At 36.8% G+C, this 6,857-nt stretch overlaps 1 protein-coding gene across 1 annotated transcript in view; it reads left to right on the top strand.

The window, feature by feature from the left end:
* Positions 1-6,857, top strand: part of CHRM2 (cholinergic receptor, muscarinic 2) — a 165,169-nt gene that overhangs the window by 135,131 nt on the left and 23,181 nt on the right. The gene's annotated exons all lie outside the window — the stretch shown is intronic.

The following is a 6,857-nucleotide window of genomic DNA, read 5'->3' as shown; positions in this document are numbered from 1 at the left end:
GACTAGATGGATCTTTGTTGACAAAGTAATGTTTCTGCTTTTTAATATGCTGTCTAGGTTGGTCATAACTTTCCTTCCAAGGAGTAAGCATCTTTTAATTTCATGGCTGCAATCACCATCTACAGTGATTTTGGAGATGGGGTAAGTGTGAGATTTAGACCATATTTCACTAATAAAGAAAAACTTTCACATGCATTAGCCATCAAATTCTTACTCCAAAGTTCTGTGATCAAGAAAATAGAAACCAAAACAGAGGACATAAGTAAGATGAGGAGAAATACAGACCCCCAAATACTTTCTATAGTTGTGTGTTTTTTTTCCCAGAAGAAGAAAGAGCTCACAAAATCAGTCCACATAAAAGTCACAGTCACCCACTGAAAAGCAAAAAATTCAATCAGTTAGCTCATAAACATAATGCTAAAAAACTGTTGTGATCATGTTTCCACTCTTTTGTTTAAAGGCTGTTTATTTCTGTGACTGTGGTGCTGTCATGTAAATGCAGAGGACTCAGTAATGAAAGGTGAAATCAGGACCTTGCTGTTCCAGATGCTCTTTCTGTCTCTCTGAGTGTACCTGCCGCTGGGCTCAAGCCCCTTCCCTGACCTCCCCATCACGATCTGACAGACCTCGGGGAAAATGAGGGGACATTCTAAAGCAAAAATAATCCTGTCACTTTTATAGTCAAAAGTGTCAGAGCTCAGACATCAGTGGTAATTCAGAAGAGTCAGTAATGTATTTTGTGTCTGCATTTATTGACATTTGGGTTGTTATTCCATATGAAAGTTATTTAAAGGTACTATTGCATTCCAATTTAATCACTATTATATCTTTAGCTTAAAATATACTATTACAAACTTGCTGGTGGGCCACACTAAATAAGTCATATCAATACCTTATTTAATATAGATGTATTTATGTCTACAAAGAGTCAGACACGACTGAGCGACTGAACTGAACTGATGTCATTAGACAACAGTCACTTTCTGCTCCTAACACAGAAGCAATTTAACTTTAATCTCAGCTAATTAGAGGGTGAAATAGTTGGTTTCATTGGAAAGAGGATCTGTGCAGATTTATGTACTGTATTCATTATTTTGGAAAACCTTCAGTTCTATGCAGAATAAACTTGGAGGCAAGAGATTAGCCAACAAGATATTTCAATAATCCTCATTCAAAGGTGAGAAGGCTGTGGAATAATATGAGCTTTAATAAATATATAAGCATGATTTTTAATATCAATTATCTGTATGTGGAAAGTGGCCAGATGCAAAACAATAGCTTTGCCATATGCATATATCCTATCTATATTATATAGAAATGGCCAAGTACAAAATAATTGCATTAACATATCCCTCATAATCTATATGAATTATATCACAGTTAGAAATATGGTGACAAGATTATATTCATTGTGCAACTAAGAATAAGTTCATTCTTAATAAGATATATATAAATATGACTTGTGTCAAATACATATGAAGAAAACTGCAAGACATTGTAGAAGGACAAAAGCAAAACTTAAATGAATAGGAAAACATTACTGGATGGAAAGACTTACTACTAGACAGTCATTAATTTTTTTCCGAATTAATTTATAATAGCACACTAAAAATTCCATAAGGAAAATTTCACAAAATACTCTGAGGTTTATATTTAAAAGCATGAAAATATAGTAAATAATTTAAAACAGTTCACTAATAAATGAATTTACTTATAATTAGAGTGTCTAAATATAAAATTAAAATAGGAAAATTAACATTATTGATACAAAGATAAACTGGATAAAATAATGGGATAGAATGGAAAGCCCAGAAATCTGAATTTTGGAAATATTTAGTAGATTGCAGAATTAACTTTTCAAATTTGCAGAGAAAGTGTAAGTTATTTAATAAATGTTCCTAGATTGATTTGTTTAACTCTTTGGGGAAAATATCAAGATTACATATCTTCATACCTTATTCTCAAGTACAGGCCATGTATATATTCCATATAGTCCATAGCTAAAACTTCTAACTGATAGGATATTTTATTACCTGGTTTGCAAAGTTATTTTAATGATAATTCTTATTTTTATAAACAGCTGTAGGAAAGTAACATAATCATCAATTGCTGGTGGGATCTTACTATCAAAAACAGCAAGTGTAGATCATTTTGACCAATGATCCAAGTTTTAAGAGTTTATCCTAAGAAAGCAATTAGCAATCTATAAAAGAAAAAAAATGTACATGAAACCTCATTTCACCATTGTATACTAGAGTGTAAAATTGAAAAGGACCTAAATGTCACAAATAAAAGATTATTCAATTAAATCATGATATCATCACAAAACTAAATATTAGGTACCCACTAGAATGATGCATTAAAAGTTGCCTAAAGTCCATTATTATCTTTATTTGCAAATTTTATCAGCGAGTCAATGTCAAAGGTTATAAAGTAGGGGCCTAGAGGTCAAATCTGTCCACACAACAGACTTGTTTTGCTTGCTTCTCAGTATTTTATAACACTGAGCCAAGATTTGTAAATTAGGAGAACACACATAGGAATCCAGATTTCCAGTGTATCTTTACAGTTCTGAACACCTAACAATATTGTGACCACACTTCAACCTCAACTGGGACTGGACAGTGGAAGTTCTCCTCTCTTTCCCCCAAGGCCCACCAGCCAGGAACATACTTTTCTCACTCTTCCAGTTCCCTACCTTGCCCCACTGAGATACTGAACTGACCTCTACCATGTGATCTGGAACTTTTAAAATTAAATGTGTGCATAGGTGAATGTATTTATTGCATGCTCATGTGTGTGCATATAGGAAGATACACAACACAATTTCAATAGAAATAAAACTTCACAGGCACCATTATGTAAGGTCTTTGGTAACAAGAAACAAGTCAACATTATTCACTATTTTATCTCTCGAATTTAGGTAAAAGAAAATTATTGTTGAATGGTCAAGTAAGGAAGATAATAGCTCTTATTTGTCATGTATGAATAATTCAGAATCTTTTTTTCTTTTGCATTACATTTCTACTGTGGTAATTTTAAAATAAGAAAGAAAATGCACAATAACTTTTACTTTTTTAATATCCAAGGGCAGAAGGAAGTCTGTAAGCAAAGGAAAATATATATTAAATAAATCTCATGTATTTATAAAGTAAAAAAGAAAACGGCATCATTAGTTGAGATGATGCAGAAATCCTTGGCACTGAATTCTGCTGTGTATAATACAAAACACAATACAAGAGCCAATTGATTCTTGTCTGATTTTGTACTTTTGTTTTGATTTCTCCAATATACCCTTCCTTACTCTCTGCAAAGTGCTACGTATCTCAAACACACCTTTTCCAAGAGCCTTCCTCTCACTTCCTCCTTTGTTGCTGGGATATTTAGACAATAATTATAATGATACTATCAAACCAGCATGTAAGTCACTGAATGATCATTTCTAGTCTGTCCACTAAGTAAGTCCAGGATGAAATCACCAGCACAGAGGTGTCAGTTCATTGAGGAATCAGACAGCTAGAGAGACCAGACTGTGAGAAAATACCCTTATCCCAAGGACAAACCTTTGCTCTGACATTGGAGAGAATACACAAATAAACTTGCCAAGTAAATTACTTTCCTTCCCTAATTCATGATCTCTTGCTCTAGTGCTAAAGCCACTATTTTTTTTTAATGAGTTGGTAGGTAAATATGGAGCTAGATTGAGAGAATTAGTTCATGCTTGTACTTTTTCAATATTGTGAGTGAAATGAAGATACAGATAGCAATTTGAATCTAATTTGCAGGCTTGCATGGATGAAAAGTCACAGAGGGAAGCTGAGATGCACCAGGATGTTGGGGGTGGAAGGCATGGCGACAGTGACAAAACCAGCTGACACAGAGCAGAGGCCTCTTCAGTAAGCACAGCAAAACCAAAATATGATAAACTCAAGACAGAGCAGTTTTCTCCCTGTAGTTACATGCAGTACAATAGTAAGGAAAATATAGATCTAAGGCCAAAGCCACTGATGATCCTTTCTGACCTCCCAGTCATCACCATATGGATCCTAAGAAAATTAACATAAAGTTAGAGTCCTACAATGCATTAAGCTGAAAGAGACATTGGAGTTGAACATTCTCACTGCACAGAGGACAAAAATCAAATCCAGGGAGGCAAGTACTATCTCCTGAAGGAGCCTGCAGATAATTTAACATCCCAGACCCCTGCTCTTGTCATGAGTGTAGACCAACACTGCTGTTTAAAAACAAAGAGATCAATATGTGAAATGGCATGAGTGGAGTGGTTATGTGTCTACAGTTGATTGGCTTGAATTCCTGAAATAGATGTCATCATCCATAACTGAAAATTTTTCTTTTGAGATGAAGCAGATTCAAAATAGAAACCCCTCGCAGGTAGTATCCCCCAAGTTCCTAAATTAAAATAAGAAAACACACACACCGTGACTCAGGAGAATACAATAGGACCAGCAGAGAGCCAGCTAAAAGGAAGTAAAACGGGGGTTTTGGGGTGAAAGTAAGGGCTGCAAGGGAGTTTCCTGAGTCATTCAGCTGCCAATATCAGACAGTATCAAATCTTAAAATTAGAGGAACCCTTATTCAGATAAATTGATAATTTTGAGCCAAGGCTTATGTCACATGTTAGGTTGTTTAATTCGGTCATTAAACTGTACAATTCATACTATTTTGTACTTATATCCTTCTTTTCTTTGTCATGTATATATTTTTCATCATATAGCATAAAATGGAAAACATTTGAGTCATTATTAATAAAGTCATTTACTATTTATTATTCTTCAAAAATACATTAATAGTAAATTGTGGGCTTACAGGTGGCTCCGAGGTAAAGACTCCACCTGCAATGCAGGAGACACAGGATACATGGGAACCCACTCCAGTATTCTTGCCCAGAGAATCCCATGGACAGAGGAGCCTGGTGGGCTACAGTCCATAGGGTTGCAAAGAATCAGACACGACTGAAGCAAGTGAGCACACACACAGTCATACATAACACATGGCACATTTTTGCTCTGATATTCATATCTGATGCCATTTGCTCTACATAACAGGATATGTAAAGAGAATACATAGCACAGACTGCCTTTCTAATAGGTACACTGATACTATCTGGCAACTTAAGATCATTTTCTGGTTCATGTTAGTGAACAAGAAACAATTATTAGCAAATTTACTTATAACAAATTTGTAGAATTCAGTAATAAATGGTGATTATTTGAGAGAGGTTGTGATTTCATGAAAATTGTCCCCATATGGATAAGTAGAGGAAAGAAAGTGAAAATGAAAGTCACTCAGTCATGTCTGACTCTTTGCGACCCCTATAGTCCATGGAATTCTCCAGGCCAGAATACTGGAGTGGGTAGCCTTTCCCTTCTCCAGGGGATCCGCCCAATCCAGGGATCAAACCTAGGTCTCCCACATTGCAGGAGGATTCTTTACCAGCTGAGCCACAAGGGAAGCTATGCAATTCATGTGAGCTTAGAAAGTTCACGAATATACTTTCTAAATAACAGAAAGAAGTTAAGCAACAGTTCCAACAGACCTATTGTACTGTTGGCAATTTTGCAAACTATGAAAGTAATTCTCATTTCACCTTTGCTCCCAACCTAATCAAAGCTAACTTGAAGCTTTTAATTATTATTTTCATTGTTTAGTAGCTAAACCATGTCTGACTCTTTTGTGACCCCATGGACTGTAGCCCACCAGGCTTCTCTGTCCATGGGATTTCCCAGGCAAGAATACTTGAATGGGTTGCCATTTCCTTCTCCAGGGAATCTTCCTGACCCAGGGAACAAATACATATCTCCTGCATTGCAAATGGATTCTTTACCACTGAGCCACCAGGGAGGATTTTATTTATGCCTGTAGATGAATGTTGTTGGCACCCCACCCCAGTACTCTTGCCTAGAAAATCCCATGGACGGAGGAGCCTGGTAGGCTGCAGTCCATGGGGTCACTAGAGTCGGACATGACTGAGCGACTTCACTTTCACTTTTCACTTTCATGCATTGGAAAAGGAAATGGCAACCCACTCCAGTGTTCTTGCCTGGAGAATCCCAGGGACGGGGGAGCCTGGTGGGCTGCCGTCTATGGGGTCGCACAGAGTCGGACACGACTAAAGCGACATAGCAGCAGCAGCAGCAGCAGATGAATGTTGAGGATCCTTGGCTAGTATGCTTGGTTTAAATTCCTTTGTGTTATTTAATTCTTGAATTGGATCTGCTGAGAGGGTATTTTCACTACATAAGCATTGAGAAAACTTACTCTTGTAGAATTTAGAAGTTTAGTAAAACTTTAGAATGGGCTTATGTACCCAGATTGGAATTTTGGATTGTCAAAGGGAAGGTATTCAAATTATGATGGGAAGGATAGGCTCAGCCAAGGCTGAAGCCAGAGACAGAGGCAATGAGAAAAATCAACTTGAAATTGAAATCCAGTTATACATCCTGGTCAATGACATTTCATGATACCAGCTTGATCAACATTATCAATAGTTTATTATAATATCTAACATAAGTGGTCTTCACTGTTATGGAGTCTCCACTTATCAGTCTCCATACTCCTCGGGTCCTCTGCCATACCCCACCTTTCCCATACTCCATAGATAGCTTTTTGAAAGTTTCCCAAACACCCAATTCCCCGACATCCACAAAACTAATGGAATCTACTCTGATCCTTAACTCTTCTCTCCTTTTCGCAATACTAAGTCTGGGGCTGTTCTCTCATATCGCCCATATACCATTCTTTTCTGCTTTCTTAAGCTGTTGCTGGAGAACTCTTGCCTGGAGAATCCCATGGACGGAGGAGCCTGGTGGGCTGCGGTCCATGGGGTCTCAAAGAGT

This window comes from Bison bison, unplaced genomic scaffold, assembly GCF_000754665.1.
Source record: "Bison bison bison isolate TAMUID 2011002044 unplaced genomic scaffold, Bison_UMD1.0 scf7180017864530, whole genome shotgun sequence".
Classification (NCBI taxonomy): Eukaryota; Metazoa; Chordata; class Mammalia; order Artiodactyla; family Bovidae; genus Bison; species Bison bison.
The sequence above is the reverse complement of the archived record's forward strand: the minus strand, read 5'-3'. Positions and strand labels throughout refer to the sequence as shown.